This window comes from Phyllobates terribilis, unplaced genomic scaffold (genome assembly GCF_046119375.1).
Source record: "Phyllobates terribilis strain yellow unplaced genomic scaffold, ASM4611937v1 Scaffold_4__5_contigs__length_816908805, whole genome shotgun sequence".
Classification (NCBI taxonomy): Eukaryota; Metazoa; Chordata; class Amphibia; order Anura; family Dendrobatidae; genus Phyllobates; species Phyllobates terribilis.
Genome location: NW_027362764.1, coordinates 259539982 through 259557380, shown reverse-complemented (window position 1 = coordinate 259557380; position 17399 = coordinate 259539982). Strand labels below are relative to the sequence as shown.

At 44.6% G+C, this 17399-nt stretch overlaps 1 protein-coding gene and 1 pseudogene across 2 annotated transcripts in view; both read left to right on the top strand.

Moving 5' to 3' along the window:
* LOC141264117 (V-type proton ATPase subunit D pseudogene) overlaps positions 1-3891 on the top strand; it is a 59711-nt pseudogene extending 55820 nt beyond the window's left edge.
* Positions 1-17399, top strand: part of SUGCT (succinyl-CoA:glutarate-CoA transferase) — a 1771027-nt gene that overhangs the window by 1503238 nt on the left and 250390 nt on the right. The gene's annotated exons all lie outside the window — the stretch shown is intronic.

Sequence of the window (17399 nt, the reverse complement as noted above, 5' to 3'; positions counted from 1 at the left end):
GTCCCATTGGTGATTGTGAAAGGTGATGAAAATGTTCTGACGCACCCCCTGGGCCTTGGGACACCCGGAGCCGGACCCTTTTTGGTGGATGCTGGTGGTTGTAGTCTTCGTGGCGGCGACCCGGTTCCGTGGCTCAGGGCGGTCAAACCAGTGGCGGAACTATTTATGTGGTTTTCATGTTTAAATGTCCGACTACGCCACCCGTGGATTGCGGTCAGAGTGAACCGCCGCTACAGGGCAGACCACTGAGGCTGGTGTTGTGGGTGCAGCAGAGCGTAGCATAACTCCCCACGGGAGGAGTATAGCCTCAGGTCAGTGTATGCGGAGGATGGGGGTGATGGTGCAGGGCAGCAGCAGTAACGACACGGAGTCAGTGATGCAGTTCAGGGCCTTTACTCACAGTTCTTATTATCCAGACCACGTCTGCAGGTAACGGCTGCCCACGTCGTACTGTGCTCACCAGGTGAGGGGCTCAGACAACTCCCAGATAACTTTGGAGCACTTCACAGGACCCCCTTTGTGTGTCCTTTGTCTGGCCTTTCTTACCAACACTTCTGTCCGGCTGCCTCGGGCCTCCTCTTGGTAAACTTGGCGCCAGTTTCCCTGACCCTATGTGGTGCCTTCCTAGCGGGTGTAGCGAGGGGCTGCGCCACATAAAATGTCAGAGCCTCCGGTTTCTAGCTGAGGGTCGTTTCCTGCCTCCACTAGTTCGGGGACCGGTCTCCCCCTTTGGCCTGACCCCTCCACGCAGGTGGATTCGGGCGTGCGGTGGCGACTCGCCCGTCCGCACCCCTGGGATCCCTTCATTCCTCGTTCCTGGAGCCTTCTCCGCTCCTCTTCCTTCCTTCTCCCTCTTCCAGGCCTGGGCCTCTGTTACTAGGCCCACCTCCGGAGCAGAGCTCATGCAGAGCCCCTGCTCCCTGCCACTTCTGCTCAGACTTCTCTGCACTGAACTAAGATGGTGCCCACCTTTTATACTCCCTTCTCCATGCACCCAGGAACTGCTTCCTCCCTGCTCCTGCACTACAGGGTTCCCCTTCCTCAGTGTTCCCTCCCCCCACTCCAGCCAGGGACAGGGACTGTCGTGCCCATCTCAGGGGCATATTGGTCGCCCTGCCCCACGGCAATGTGGTGTAATGCATGCAGGTGTCGGGTCCTGATCCACACTCCATCCTTACCTGAGAGTGAGATATCTCACCTCTGGGTGAGGTGCAATACGTCTGTAGCAACCGAGCCCTCAGGGTGCTACAGTTCCATTTATCTTCAGCCTAGGTGACGTATTGCGATACAGGGCCGTGATTTTGGCTATAAAAGGGTCCCCTAGACCCCTACCCCAAGCTTTTTAAGAGAATCATATATGGCGTGCCAGGAGACTCTATGGAATGCTTTCTCAGCATCCAACGAGAGTATCTAATTACAAATTTTTAACTGCATCTAGCCCAGGAAATACTTTGTGCCTAGTAGCAGTGTCTGCTAGTGAGCGGATTATCCCGGCTGTTAAGCAAGCTGCACCACCTGTAGTTTAGACACTTAATTTTTTCAAAGGAAATGCTTCGGGACCATGGGATACTTAGTGAAGAGCATCAGGAGGCACCCCAAGGCATAGGGGCTGGGACTTGCAGTAGGATGCCTTGCGGTGGACAGCCGAGCTCGATCCTTATAAAAGCTTTTTAACTGCAGCAGCTTTAGTGGACGCTACTGGAGCTGGAATTACCGCGGCTGCTGGCATGAGACTTGCCCTCCAATAGATCCTTGTAAATGGATTTAAAGTGTATTCATTCAAATTAGAGAGACAATTTAAATTAAAAAGCTTAGAGCTGCCTCCACCACAGGGGGGCTCGCTCGACCCACCATCGGACAGGCACCAGTATTGGGAGAGGGGGGCTGGCCGTCAGGGTTCACCGCGGCTCTGGCACAAACCCGGCGACACGGAGGTGGCACGGGCAGGAGCGGACTGGCCGTGTCGGCTTCTCACTTTTTGGATTTTAGAAGGGCATGACATGCCTATATCTGTGTCTCCCCCTCCTTTTACTCCTCCACCTCTTTTATTTTCGCATGACTATATGTACTTGTCACTTTTCCATGTGTTAGTTATGTCTTCTGAGCAGTTTGTCAGCTTTTGGACACCTTTGAAGGTGTTTTCTATGTGTTTCTATGTGTTTTTGTTTGCCTGCCATTGGTTTTTAACGGTGTTCGAAGGTGTTCGACGAACAGTTCGACGAACAGTTCGGCGAACACACGGGTGTTCGACGAACCGAACCGAACTCGAACACTACGGGGGTGGCTCAACACTACTCATTATTTAAAGTGATTTTTAGGGACTTTTTCAGGTGAGTTCCTGAACTGACCCATCTGCAGAAGACGTTGTGTGCCCATACCCTAACCGTTGATACATAAATGGTCATACTATACTTGTAAATTATGTGCATATATGCACCTCACACCTGTAAATGCAAAGAAACATTTTCCAAGGCAGCATATAACAAAATTAGACCACTTCATATAATCTTACTTTGCAAGTCTTTTTTTAAATTAAAATAAGAGCCATTTTATAAAAGACATTTAGCTATTTTTAGGGTTTCTATAGAATCTCCTAAAGATGGCTTGTACCTTGCATTTGGGTCTTTTAAATAAAATCTGGATTTTTGGATTTCTGACATCTTTCTTTCATGATGAACTCTGATATTGTATTTGGAAGGGATATAACTTACAAAATCATCTATTTGCATGCACATGAATTATAATCTGTCTGTAATAGAAATGTGCACTTAGCGAGGGGCACAGAGTAGTTTATGTTCCAAACTTCCTAAAAGTCTAATACTTTGGATACAGATTGTGAAGTCATTTATATTCATGTTGTTTTTTTTCATGCACATTGCTGAACTTCCAGACAATGTCCGTCTGAATTAAACTCAGTTATGACTCATGCCAGACTCCCCTTTCATGTACTCTATTTTAAACTAAGAGTATTGATCCGTACGTTTGGCAGCTACACCAAAACTGCAGTCCTAATGAAATTTCTACATAAAACTTTTAATAAAATTTTATTTTGTTGTTCTATCTTTTTTATTTAAATGTAAAGAGTGCATTTTTATGAATAGTGATTTTCTTTTTTAATCTCATTTTACCTTTTCGGATATATTCAGTATGCATTGAAAGAAGGAAAACTGGTAATGTACAGATGTGTTCTTCCTTACTTTTAGGGTATTTGCGCACGTTTAGTATTTGCAGAAATTTCTGCAGCATTTCTTCAAGGTTCTGCTCCTCTTGGCATCAAAAACGCTGCAGAAATTCTGCTAGTTTTTGATGTGTTTCTTTGCGTTTTCATGCATTTTTTTGCATTTTTGCAGCCAAATTCACCGCCGGAGATTTGAGCACAACGGTTATAGAGAATGTGAATAAAGCCCAAGTTAAAGTTTGAGCAAAGAAGAACAATGTAGCAGGTGTGACCTTACCTGTGTTTGAAAATTACCAAGAAGGGGGCGATAGTTCCGAAATAACGGGTCTGGCGAGAGGTGGAGAACAGCTCGCTAAACTGAAGAGGAACTATGCAAAGGCGGTGGAGCTGCTGGTGGAGCTGGCCTCATTGCAGACTTCATTTGTCACTTTGGATGAAGCCATTAAAATCACAAACCGTCGTGTTAACGCCATAGAGCACGTAATTATTCCTAGAATTGAGCGCACCTTGTCTTACATCATTACTGAACTGGACGAGCGCGAGAGAGAAGAGTTCTACAGATTAAAAAAGATCCAGGAGAAGAAGAAAGTTATCAAAGAAAAAGCGGAAAAGGAGCGCACGGCGTGGGTGATTCCAGAAGCTCGGAACCGGCCAATCTCCTGGCTGAAGATCGCGATGAAGACCTTCTGTTCGACTAGTCGGGGGGACGAAGTGGAACACACCATTGTAATATAATGTCATGTATTGTGCGGACCACCCTTGTATGTCACAACAGCACTGTGCGCAGAGTATGGAGGAGTGGTCCTCAGTGCAATGTTAGTTGTAGCTCTATCCTAAAATGTGTAGATGCCTCCATGAGCCTCCTTGATAAAGCCATCCGGCGAAACGGCGTTGGAGGTGGTGGGGCCTAATCATATGGTATTTATATTGAAACTATTCCCTTCTATGTGTTAATTTGAGCACCTTTAATGCTTTTTTAGCACTCTAGTATATATATATATATATATATATATATATATATACTAATCTATCCACTGTGATTTAATTATAAGCATTAGCAGGTTATTACAAACTGAAATCAAACAGTTTTCAACTCAAAACTTTATTCCAGGTGATGTTACATTTGCACATAAGACCCCTTGTTCGAAAGGAGCTTCTGAACTCTCTCGTCCATTGAATTTGTCAGGTTTTGGATGGTTTCTGCTTCAATTGTTTTGCATGAGGACAGAATACCCTCCCAGAGCTGTTGCTTAGATGTGAACTGCCTCCCGCCATCATAGACACTCATTTTGATGATGCTCCAGAGGTTCTCAATGGGGTTGAGGTCAGGGGAGCATGGGTGCCACACCATAAGTTTGTCCCCTTTTATGCCCATATCAGCCAGAGATGCAGATGTGTTATGTGCAGCATGAGACGGAGCATTATCATGCATGAAATGATCTCGATGGTCCAGATGGATGGAGTGGAGGATGGCTGGTTGATGGACACCCCATGCAAACACGGCTACGGCGCTAACAAGGAGGAGGTGGAGTAATGTTTTGGGCTGGAATCATGGGGAGAGAGATTATCGGCCCTTTTAGGATCCCTGAAGGGGTAAAGATGAACTCCATAATGTATGTTGAGTTTCTCAAACAGCACTTACTTCCATGGTTCAAGAAGAAGAACCATGCATTCTGCAGCAAGATCATTTTCATGCATGATAATGCCCCATCTCATGCTGCACATAACACATCTGCATCTCTGGCTGCTATGGGCATAAAAGGGGACAAACTTATGGTGTGGCACCCATGCTCCCCTGACCTCAACCCCATTGAGAACCTCTGGAGCATCATCAAAATGAGTGTCTATGATGGCGGGAGGCAGTTCACATCTAAGCAACAGCTCTGGGAGGGTATTCTGTCCTCATGCAAAACAATTAAAGCAGAAACCATCCAAAACCTGACAAATTCAATGGACGAGAGAGTTCAGAAGCTCCTTTCGAACAAGGGGTCCTATGTGCAAATGTAACATCACCTGGAATAAAGTTTTGAGTTGAAAACTGTTTGATTTCAGTTTGTAATAACCTGCTAATGCTTATAATTTCAAAAATGACCATTTTTTGTTCTTTATTAAAATGAAAAGGTTGAAAACTCTGCTGTGCATAATAATTTGGAACATGCATTTTGAGTGCAGTTTGAGTTTTTTATTTTTTTAAAAATATACTGTTATCATAGGCAGTTTGTACAAAAACCTTTCAGTTGTACTCTAATAGTTATTTGACTGGAAAATTACAATGACTGCAATTCATATAGGTAATTTGGGAAAATCTGAGAAAATATTATTTGCATAATAATTTGGAACACAGTTTAGTTTGGATTTGATACTTATGTTTGTCTCTATACTGATTTAGGCCCCACAACAAATGAATTATTGGGTATTTATTATATATCCCTGAGTCTGTCTTTTTATAATTATGTTTCTTGATTTATATGTGTATTTTTTAATATAAATTAAATGAATTATTTTAAATGATTATGTGTTTTTTTCATTTTTTTCTTGAGAGTTATAAAGTGAGAATAATAACCAAACAACTCAAAATGTACAAAAATATATATTTTTTAGATTTCACAAATGTATCAGTGACTGATGAAGCCACCTTTCTCTTCAATAACAGTCATATGTCTTCCATCCCTGCAGTCTGTCATTTTTTTATTCTTTTGATGATCAATATTTTCAGCAGCACCAACCACAGCAAGACACTGTTCAGAGAAGTGTACTGTATTCCTTCACCGTAAATCCCTTAGAGAAGGACCCACAAGTTCTCAATAGGATTTACGTCAGGTGAGGAAGGGGGCCATGTCATTATTCTTTTATCCTTAAGGCCTTTACTAGCAGCCAAGCAGTTGAGACTTAGATGCATGTGATGGAGCATTGTCCTACATAAAAATGATAGTTTTATTGAAAAACTTTTTCTTGTACCACTGTTTGAAGAAAGTGAAACTTCTAAAAAATGACAGTAGGTTTGGGAGTTGATTTTGAGTCTATCTTCAACCCAAAAAAAGGTCCAACTAGCTCATCTTTAATAATACCAGCCCATAGCAGTACCTCACCTCCACTTTGCTGACTTCTGAGTCAAAGTGGAGGTCTGTGTCCATTACTGACCCAGTCATGGACCCATCCATTTGGTCCGAAGAGTCACTCTCATCTTATCAGTCCATAAAACCTTTGAAAAATTAGCCTTCATATATTTCTTCGCCCAGTCTTGACATTTCAACTTCTGTGTCTTGTTCAGTGGTTGTTAGGTTTCAGCCACCCTTACTTTGGCCATGACTCTGAGCACAGAACACCTTGTACTTCTACATACTCCAGGGAGAGGATATATGCAGTGGCTTGTGAAAGTATTCACCCCCCTTGGCTTATTACCTATTTTGTTGCATTACAACCTGTGTTTAAATAGTTTTGCAATCCGACTTGTGTGTGATGCATCAGCACTGAATAGTTTAAGTTGGTGAAGTGAGAAAAATATAGGTGTGACAGCAGAAGTAGTGCTGTTGCTTCAAAAGCATTCAGCAACTAGAAGAGTTACCACAATCACAGGAGACAGGAAGTGGTTTGCTTCAGAAGCATCCAGCAACTAGAGGGGTTAACACAGTCACAGGAGACAGGGAGTGGTTATCAGAGCCCCAGGGGGATTGTGGGGAACTTGTTTACTGTCTAGAAGCAGCCAAAGGGATGAGTCGTGCGTGATCTGTATCTCACAGAAACTCAGGCAAGTGAACCATAGTGAACAGGATTCAAGGAAAGAGTGAAGCTGAGCTAAGGTCAGATACCCTGTACTGCTAGTTGAGGAATCCTATCATCGGGCAGGAAGATAACGACTGGAAGGAATTGTGTCACAGGGATCATCTCCCTCACCAACGCCCCCCCCCTCGATCTCACTGCAGGATAAGAATGCTGTGTACTATTGTGCCTTTGTGAAGGAAAAGCCTGTAATTGTTTATGGAAAGCCTGTTGCTTTAAAGGACTGATGTTTTGTACTGGCCATGCACCTACATTAAATATCATTGTTGAATTGTTCATAAGGACTCTGTCAAGTGTGTCTTTGCCAACAAGCCCATACATCTCATCACTGAGAAAGCTGCAATTCATGGTCGCCCTGAGTAACAGTTCCCCCAGAATTCCAAGAACTTGAGAAGCCTGTCTTGGCCCTATCTAAACATAAGCGGAGTTCATGTAACATAGGCATTAATTTAAATTATGGGATCAAATAACTAAAAATTGGTATGTTTATATGTATTCACCCCTTTTGGAATGAAGCCCCTAAAAATCTCTGGTGCAAGCAATTACCTTCATAAGTCACATGCTTAGTAAAAGGAAGCCTACCTGTGTGCAATCTAAGTGTCACATGGTCTGTCAGTATATACACTCTTTTTCTGAAGGGCCATAGAGGCTGAAACACCATTAAGCAAGAGGCACCACTAACCAAACAACACCATGAAGACCAAGGAGATCTCTAAACAAGTCAGGGACAAAGTTGTTGAGAAGTACAATTCAGGTTTGGGTTATAAAAAAAAATCCCAATCTTTGATGATCCCTTGGAGCACCTTCAAATCCATTATCATCTAATGGAAAGAACATAGTGCCACAACAAACCTGCCAAGAGAGGGACACCCATCAAAACTGTCAGCCCAGGCAAGGAGCGCATTAATCAGAGAGGCAGCACAAAGACCAAAGTTAACCTTGAAGGAGCTGAAGAGTTCCCAAGCAGACTCTGGAGTATCTGTCCATATGACCAAAATAAGCCGTACACTCCTTAGAGGTGGCCGTTATGTAAGAGTGGGCAGAAAAATGCCTTTACTTACAAATAAAAATTGTAAGGCTCATTTTGAGTTTGCCAAAAGACATGTGGGAGACTCCCCAAATGTATGTAGGAAGATGCTGTGGTCAGATGAGACCAAAATTGAACTTTTTGGCCACCAAGGTAAATGCTATGTCTGGCGCCAAACCAACACAACTAATCACCTCAAGAACACCATCCCCACAATGAAACATGGTTGTGGCAGCATCATGCTGTGGGGAAGTTTTTCGGCAGCAGGGACAGGGAAAATGGTCCGAGTCGATGGGAAGATGGATGGTACAAAATACAGGGATATTGTTGAGCAAAACCTTTTTCATTGTCAGTGATTTGAAACTGGGACGGAGCTTCACCTTCCAACAAGACAATGACCCAAAGCATACTGCTAAAACAACACTCGAGTTGTTTAAGGGGAAATGTGTAAATGTTTTGGAGTGGCCTAGTCAAAGCCCAGACCTTAAGCCAATTGAGAATCTGTGGTCAGACTTGAAGACTGCTGTTTACCAGAGGAATCCATCTAACTTGAAAGAGCAGGAGCAGTTTTGCCTTGAGGAATGGGCAAAAAGCTCAGTGGCTAGATGTGGAAAGTTCATAGAGACTTATCCAAAATGACTTGCAGCTGTAGTTGCCGCAAAAGGAGTCTCTCCAAAGTAGTGATTTTAGAGAGTGAATAGTGGACACTGAAGTTTTCAGTTATTTTGTCCTATTTGTTGTTTGCTTCACAATAAAAAGAAAACCAAATGTTCATAGTTGTAGACATGTTCTTTACATGAACTGATGCAAACCCTCTAAAAAGACAGAGAAACAGCAGGTTGTGAGGTAGCAAAACGCAAAAAATTACAAAGGGGATAAATACTTTTGCAAGCCACTGTATTTAAAGAGGTATTCAGGTATCGCTAAGGGGTTATTTTCTTAAAATCATAGTTTATTGATATGCTCTTAAAAAAGAGAATGGTTAAAAACAAAGGAAAGACTCAGCCTACGTGTTTCAAGCTAAAATGTTCTTTGTCATGGATAACTCTTTGTATATATATCCTCTTGATTCACCTGGGAACCGGACCCAGGATCTCTCCGTGCACCGCACTCATCCTGAAATTTCTACCCTCACTGGTGAGCTTATGTGAACTCTCTTAACGTTATTCTATACTACAGGGAGGTTTCAATTCTGAAATATGACAGCACTGGAGGATAATGGGTTTCTCTTTGCAGTAGGTAGCTATTTTGAATTGCAAAACAGGATACTGGACCCTATTTTTCCAACAGATTGGTTTTGACTAGATATTATTATTTCATAACTTCTTTCACTATGAATATCTTTTCTCTACTTTGATAAGGTGGAAGCTTACTGGTGGCCATGCCCTGCCCTCCCTACACTCAAAATTCAGTAGGGAAGTTACTTACAAGTAGAGATGAGAGGTGTTCGACTCAAACTGTTCGCCAATCTCAAATTCGAGCTGTTTTGGGCGGTATTCGAGCGGTTCAGCGAACACGAACAATTTGAAAAAAATTCGGCTGTTCGAGGTTATGTTCGATAACTGTTCGTGCACCAAAATCATAACTGGATTTTTTCTCAGTAATGCTGAAAATTAATGTTAATACGCAGTTTGAGTATACAGCGGGGCGGGGGGAGGGGCAGGGGATGGATATCTGCAGAAATAATGAAGATCTCCATTTTTTTTACTCTTTCCCGCATTTACAGTGGGGAGGTGCAATCTGTCAGCCTATCAGCAGCGCACACACGGAGCGAAGTGCTTTTTTTCACACAAACAAGGGCATGTGTCATTGGCAGTGTATGTCACATGTCCTTGCCCTATAAGACCCAGCCATTTTCCCCGTCGTCACCATTTTCTCACTGCTACAGCTGCGTGTTAGACGGCACCGCTGTTGCTGTGTGCGCTATACTTTGTTAATTTCAAGCCAATTTTCGCACAAATCTACAGATAGCTTGGGAGTAGGGTATAGTTGTGATTGCAGTCCTTTTAAGGACTAGGTTACATCATTTCCTACGACTTTTATCAGGCAGGTCTGTGCTCTTAAATAGATAGGTTGGGAGTAAAGACTAATTGTAATTGCAGTCCTTTTCAGGGCTAGGTTACATCAGTTCCTATCACTTTTTGCCAAGCAGGTCTGTGCCAGTGCTGTGCAAGTTTTTTTCACAGCGTTTGGCTAAATCTAGCAAAGCAAATCCTTTTTGTCCTCTTGCCGTGTGTTAGTCAGTGGAGAAGCCTATCTGTGTTGCAAGCTACACCACCTGTGTATAGAATACTAATTTTTTTACTGCACCTAGTGAAGTAAAACCTTTTGGGCATAGCATCATTCTATTAGTCCATCTATACTAACCTCCACCAGGTTGCAAATTCAATATAATTTTTATCTGCATCTAGCTCTGAAAAAATATTTTGGCTTGTAGCAGTGTGTGGGACTTGTTCTATTAGTCCATCTATACTAACCTCCACCAGGTTGCAAATTCAATATAATTTTTATCTGCATCTAGCTCTGAAAAAATATTTCGGCTTGTAGCAGTGTGTGGGACTTGTTCTATTAGTTCATCTATACTAACCTCCACCAGGTTGCAAATTCATTATAATTTTTATCTGCATCTAACCCAGCCAATACTTTTGGGCTAATACCACAGTTTGGCCACTCAGCGCTGCTCTGTTCCCATCCATTGTTTTTTGTGCAAACAACTCCAGAGTTGTGAATTAGTTAACCACCAAAATGAGTGGAAAAAGGCCGGCTGCTGGTGGAAAGGGGAATAGACGTGTTGGGAAGGGAAAAAAAGGTTGTGTCCGTGGGGTAGGTGTTAAAGCAAAAGTAACATCTGCAGAAGAAAGACCATCTTCCAGCCAAACTAAGATGTCTACTTCTTTTATCGGACAATGTGATAAGATCCCTTTCTTTCGGCCACGCCAATCGCTACAAATTCCAGATGAGGCACAAAAACAGCAGGTGCTTCAACGGATATCAAGTGCTCCTTTAAGTGGGCTCTCCTCCACCTCAACTTCAACATCACAAATACTCCAGTCCTCAGAGGTGTCACCCCAATCGCACTTGCTTCCTCACAGCTCCAAAGTCTCCAGCTGCCCGTCTGAGTATGGAGTAGAACAGATGGTTGAGTCTGCGGAGCTGTTTACTCATACTATAGCCTGGGAATCAGAGGTCGGCTCCAGAGCTTCTGTGAATCCAGACGAGGAAATGAACTGCACTGATGCCCAGAATCTTTATGAGTCGGATCCAGGACCAGACGCAGAAGGTTCTGACCATAATGTAGCCCCTCGTTCCCAAACTGTAACTCCTGTTGGTGGAGACAATGAGGAAGACGATGATGAGACTCAAGTACCTGATTGGAGTGACAACTTTAGTTTTTTGTCAGGGCGCGAAGAGGTTGGCTCTGAGGACGACGGGTGTGATAACACACAGGGTGATGATGACGAGGTTGGAGTTCCCACTTACTGTCAACCAACAGTCAGCCAAGAGATGAGGTCAGCAGAGGAGGTGGAAGAGGATGCTAGAGACGACGAGGTCAGGTTGCGCCTTCCTGGACAGAGACATAGTACTGGAAGCACGTCAACAACTGCATCCTCAAACACAACTCTGCCTCTGACCACAAGTCGTGGTGGCTCTTCAGGTCGCATGGGTGCTAAACCTTGCTTAGCCTGGGCTTTTTTTCAGATCGATAAAGATGACCCAACTCGTGTTATCTGTAACATTTGTCAGCAAAAGCTAAGTAGAGGCCAAAAAATACATAGTTTGAGTACTTCATGCATGAACCGGCACATGGATATGAAGCAAAAGTTGCAGTGGGAAGCTCACTGTGCTACAATGCGGCCTAGCCGGCCGGGCCAACCACCGTCTGCCACATCTTGTGCATCCGCGGCCTCTTCATCCTCTGTGACTGGGGGGACAGCAGTCACACCTGTTTTGGGACGTAGACCTGCCACCTCTTTACCCGCAACAGCCAGCGTGATTGGCAGGTCATCATTTTCTCTGGAGGTGGAAACACCAGCTGATGTTCAGCGCTGTCCGACATCGATAGCACCACCTTTGGATCAAGGCAACATAACGTGTGCGCCTGCATCTTCCTCACAGACCGGCAGTTTGCCGGGGACACCCTTCTCAACCCCGTCTAAGCACAACAGCCAGCCCTCGGTCCCTCAGATGTGGACAAGTAAAAGACCATTTCCTCCTAGCCATGAGAAAGCTAAGAGGTTGAATTTCACCATCTGCAAGCTCTTGGCTACAGAAATGCTGCCTTTCCGCCTGGTGGACACAGAGGATTTTTGAGACCCTATGTCCGTCGCAGTGCCCAGTACCAGATGCCCAGTCGGCACTACTTCTCAAAGAAAGGTGTGCCTGCGCTCCACCAGCATGTCGCACACAACATCACCGCTTCTTTGAGAAACTCTGTGTGTGACAGGGTGCATTTCACCACAGACACTTGGACGAGTAGGCATAGACAGGGGCGTTACATGTCGCTGACTGGGCACTGGGTAACTATGGTGACAGCAGGACAAGGGGCTGCTGTCTAAGTCTTGCCGTCCCCACGAGTTGTGCGTCAATCCTCTTTATCTCAAAGTTCCTCCACTGCTTCTGCCTCCTCAACCTCCTCTCGGTCCTCCACCTGCACCCAAAGCCTGTCTGGTCATGCCACAAGCTTTCTAACAGCGCAGAAGGGATCCTGCACACCTCCTTACTAAGCTGGCAGCAGGGCTCAACGTCATCAGGCGGTTTTTACTTTGAAATGTCTGGGAAATGTGAGTCACACAGCTGAGGAGTTGTGGTCAGCTCTGGAGAACCAGTTTCATGAATGGTTGTCTCCACTGGACTTGAAACCAGGGAAGGCCGTGTGCAACAATGCTGCAAACCTCGGTGCGGCCCTTCGAGGGGGCAATGTCACACACGTGCCTTGTATGGCTCACGTGTTGAACCTGGTTCTCCAGCAATTTTTAGCCCACTATCCCGGACTAGATGGCCTTCTGTAGAGGGCACAGTCGCTGTGTGCTCTCTTCCGCCGTTCGCATCCCGCAGCTCAGCGACTTACATCTCTACAGAAGTCGTTGGGCCTGCCACTTCACCGGCTAAAATGCGATGTGCCTACCCAGTGGAATTCAACTCTGCACATGTTGCAGCGACTGTGGCAGCACCGACAAGCCCTGGTGCAATAAGTTGTGAGGTATAGACTGGGCCAACGAGATCCAGAGGTGGGGCAAATCTGGAGGAATGGTCTCAGATCAGGGACCTATGCACCCTTCTGCACAGTTTTGAAATGGCGACGAAGATGTTTAGTGCTGACGATGCCATTATCAGCATGACTATTCTGGTGATTTACATGCTGGAGCACATGTTAAACAGAATTCGGAGTCAGGTGGTGGCACAAGAGGAGGTGGAGGATGTAGAGGGGGAGGAGTTGTATGCGGAAGGGCTAACATCTGCAAGGTCCAGACGGTCGGCAGCACCAAGGCGGCAGGCATGTGAGGGTGGGGGAGATGGTTTTACCAGGGTGCATGGTAGCAGCCAAACTAGTGAGGAAGGTGAAGGAGCCCAGGAAGAAGTGGAGGACGAACTGATGGAAGACTCATCAGATGAGGGAGACCTTGATCACATTTCTGTTGTGCGAGGTTGGGGGGGAGAGGGCAGAGGAAGGAAGCATGATTGTTACGTCGCCACCAACCCAACAGGGACACATGAGTGCCTTCTTGCTGCACTACCTGCAACATGACCCTCGAATTGTGAGAATTAGAAATAATCCTGACTACTGGGTTGCCACACTGTTAGATCCCCGGTACAAAAGTAAATTTGCAGAAATTATTCCTGCCATAGAAAGAGATGCACGCATGCAGGAGTATCAGCAGAGACTGTTGCAGAATCTTACATATGCTTTTCCCCCAAAACACTAGTGGTGCACGTAGTGAATCTCACAGTTCCAACTTGCCAACCTTGGGACCGTCGAGTGTTCAGCACTCAAAACGTAACAGAAACACAGTATCTGCTGGTAACATCAATTTTGCGGAATCATTTCACCACTTTTTTAGCCCATCCTTTGCAAGGCCACAGGAGACAAGAAGTCTGACACATAGTCAACGCCTAGAGACAATGGTACAGGAGTATCTCCAAGTAAACATTGAAGCCATGACTGTGTCACTGGACCCTTGCTCTTTTTGGGCTTCCAATCTGGATAAATGGCCGGAGCTCGCCACTTACGCCTTGGAGATCTTGTCATGCCCCGCAGCCAGCGTTCTGTCTGAACGTGTGTTCAGCGCTGCTGGTGGTGTGCTGACAGATACGCGCACGTGGCTCTCCACTGATAATGTAGACAGACTCACGTTCATAAAGATGAAAAAATCATGGATCCGAAACGACTTTTCTACCCCTGTGTCATCCTGGGGAGAGTAAAAGCTTGATGATTTGTTAAAATCACCTCACCAACCGTTTTAAGCTTTCAAATTACTAATGATGTTTATCTGTATCTTGGCTGGAAAATAATTTGGGCCTTGTAGCAGTGTGCAGTACTGATTCTATTAGGCCATCTATACTAAACTCCACCAGATTTAAAATTACTAATCATGTTTATCTGTATCTTGGCTAGAAAATAATTTGGGCCTTGTAGCAGTGTGCAGTACTGATTCTATTAGGCCATCTATACTAAACTCCACCAGATTTAAAATTACAAATCATGTTTATCTGTATCTTGGCTGGAAAATAATTTGGGCTTTTTAGCAGTTTGCATTACTGATTCTATTAGGCCATCTATACTAAGCTCCACTAGCTTTCAAATTAATAATAATTTTTAGCTGCATCTAGCCCGGAAAATAATTTTGGGGCTCCTAGATGCGCAAGACACATGAGTGCCTTCTTGCTGCTCTACCTGCAACATGACCCTCAGATTGTCAGAATTCGAAATAATCCTGACTACTGGTTTGCCACACTCTTAGATCCCCCACACTCTTCGATCAACCTTTTCATTTTAATAAAGAACAAAAAAATGGTCATTTTTGAAATTATAAGCATTAGCAGGTTATTAGAAACTGAAATCAAACAGTTGTCAACTCAAAACTTTATTCTAGGTGATGTTATATTTTCACATAGGACCCCTTGTTCGAAAGGAGCTTCTGAACTCTCTCGTCCATTGAATTTGTCAGGTTTTGGATGGTTTCTGCTTCAATTGTTTTGCATGAGGACAGAATACCTTCCCAGAGCTGTTGCTTAGATGTGAACTGCCTCCCGCCATCATAGACACTCCTTTTGATGATGCTCCAGAGGTTCTAAATGGGGTTGAGGTCAGGGGAGCATGGGGGTCACACCATAAGTTTGTCCCCTTTTATGCCCATATCAGCCAGAGATGCAGATGTGTTATGTGCAGCATGAGACGGTGCATTACCATGCATGAAAATGATCTTGCTGCGGAATACACGGTTCTTCTTCTTGAACCATGGCAGGAAGTGCTGTTTGAGAAACTCCACATACATTATGGAGTTCATCTTTACCTCTTCAGGGATCCGAAAGGGGCTGACAATCTCTCTCCCCATGATTCCAGCAAAAAACATTACTCCACCTCCTCCTTGTTGGCGCCGTAGCAATGTTTGCGTGGGGTGTCCATCAACTAGCCATCCTCCGCTCCATCCATCTGGACCATCGAGCGTTGCTCGGCACTCTTCGGTGAACAAAACAGTTTTGAAGTCAGTCTTCATGTGTTGTTTGGCCCACTGGAGCCGTTTCTGCTTGTGTACAGTGGATAGAGGAGATCGACAGGATGGCTTACGCACAGCTGCAAACCTCTGAAGGACCCTGCATCTTGTTGTTTGGGGGACTTTGGAAGCACCAGCAGCTTCAAAAACTTGTCTGCCGCTATGACAAGGCTTTTTTGCCGCTGCTCTTTTAACCTGACGTAATTGCCTGTAGGAAAGAGTCCTCAAATTTCCCTTATCAGCACGCACACGTGTGTACTGTGAATCAGCTACATACTTCTTGATGCGATGATCAGAATGAAGTGTCTTGGCAATGTTGATTGTAGTCATGCCTTGACCTAAACAGTCCACAATTTGTTGCTTCTCAGCAGCCGACACATCCTTTTTCTTTCCCATTTTGGCAGAAAATGTGGGCTGCTTAATAATGTGGGACAGCCTTCTTAAGTAGTCTTGCCTTTCATTGGACACACCTGCCAACCTAATTAGCACAGGTATCTGCAATTGCTTACAGTGATATAAAAAGCCCTGACACAGATCACCATCCATGAGTTTAACTGACAAACAAACAAATTCTTCCCTTATCACTCCTAAACACTTTTTGCATAATAATTTGGAACACAGTGTACATTTGCTTTTCCACAAAACACCAGTGGTTCACGTAGTGAATCTTACAGTTCTAACTTGCCAACCGTGGTCTGCATGGAGTTGTTCAATAAAGGGCCCAAAATTAAGATAACATAGATGGGAGAGGTCTCTATGAATAGGAATTCCCAAGTATTTGATACCCTGTGAGGGCCAGGCAAAGGGAAAGTTGGACTGGATGGAATCCTGTATGGATTTGGGGAGGGAGACATCGAGGGCCTCAGACTTCGCTGCATTGATTTTAAAATTTGACCATGTAACAAAGTGATCTATTTCAGCCATAACAGCAGGGATGGATATATGTGATTGAGTGATATATGCTAGGACATCATCAGCAAATGCAGAGCACTTGTACTCGGTGCCTCCCACCTCAATCCACCTAATATTGTGGTTATGGCGAATTGATGAGAGCAGGTGCTCCGTCACTAGGATGTATAAGAGAGGGGACAGAGGACATCCCTGCCTTGTCCCATTGGTGATTATGAAAGGTGATGAAAATGTTCCATTTATATTCAACCTAGGTGACGTATTGCAATACAGGGCCGTGATTTTGGCTATAAAAGGGTCCTCTAGACCCGTACCCCAAGCTTTGTAAGAGAATAATATATGGCGTGCCAGGAGACTCTATGGAATGCTTTTTCAGCATCCAATGAGAGTATCTAATTACAAATTTTTAACTGCATGTAGCCCAGGAAATACTTTGTGCCTAGTAGCAGTGTCTGCTAGTCAGCGGATTATCCCAACTGTAAAGCAAGCTACACCACCTGTAGTTTGGACACTTAATTTTTTCAAAGGAAATGCTTCGGGCCCCCGGGACACTCAGTGAAGAGCATCGGAAGGCACCCCAAGGCACAGGGGCTGGGACTGGCGGTAGGACGCCTTGCGGTGGACCGCCAAGCTCAATCCTTATAAAAGCTTTTTAACTGCAGCAGCTTTAGTGGGCGCTACTGGAGCTGGAATTCCCGCAGCTGCTGGCATCAGACTTGCCCTCCAATAGATCCTTGTAAATGGATTTATAGTGTACTCATTCAAATTAGAGAGACAATTTAAATTAAAAAGC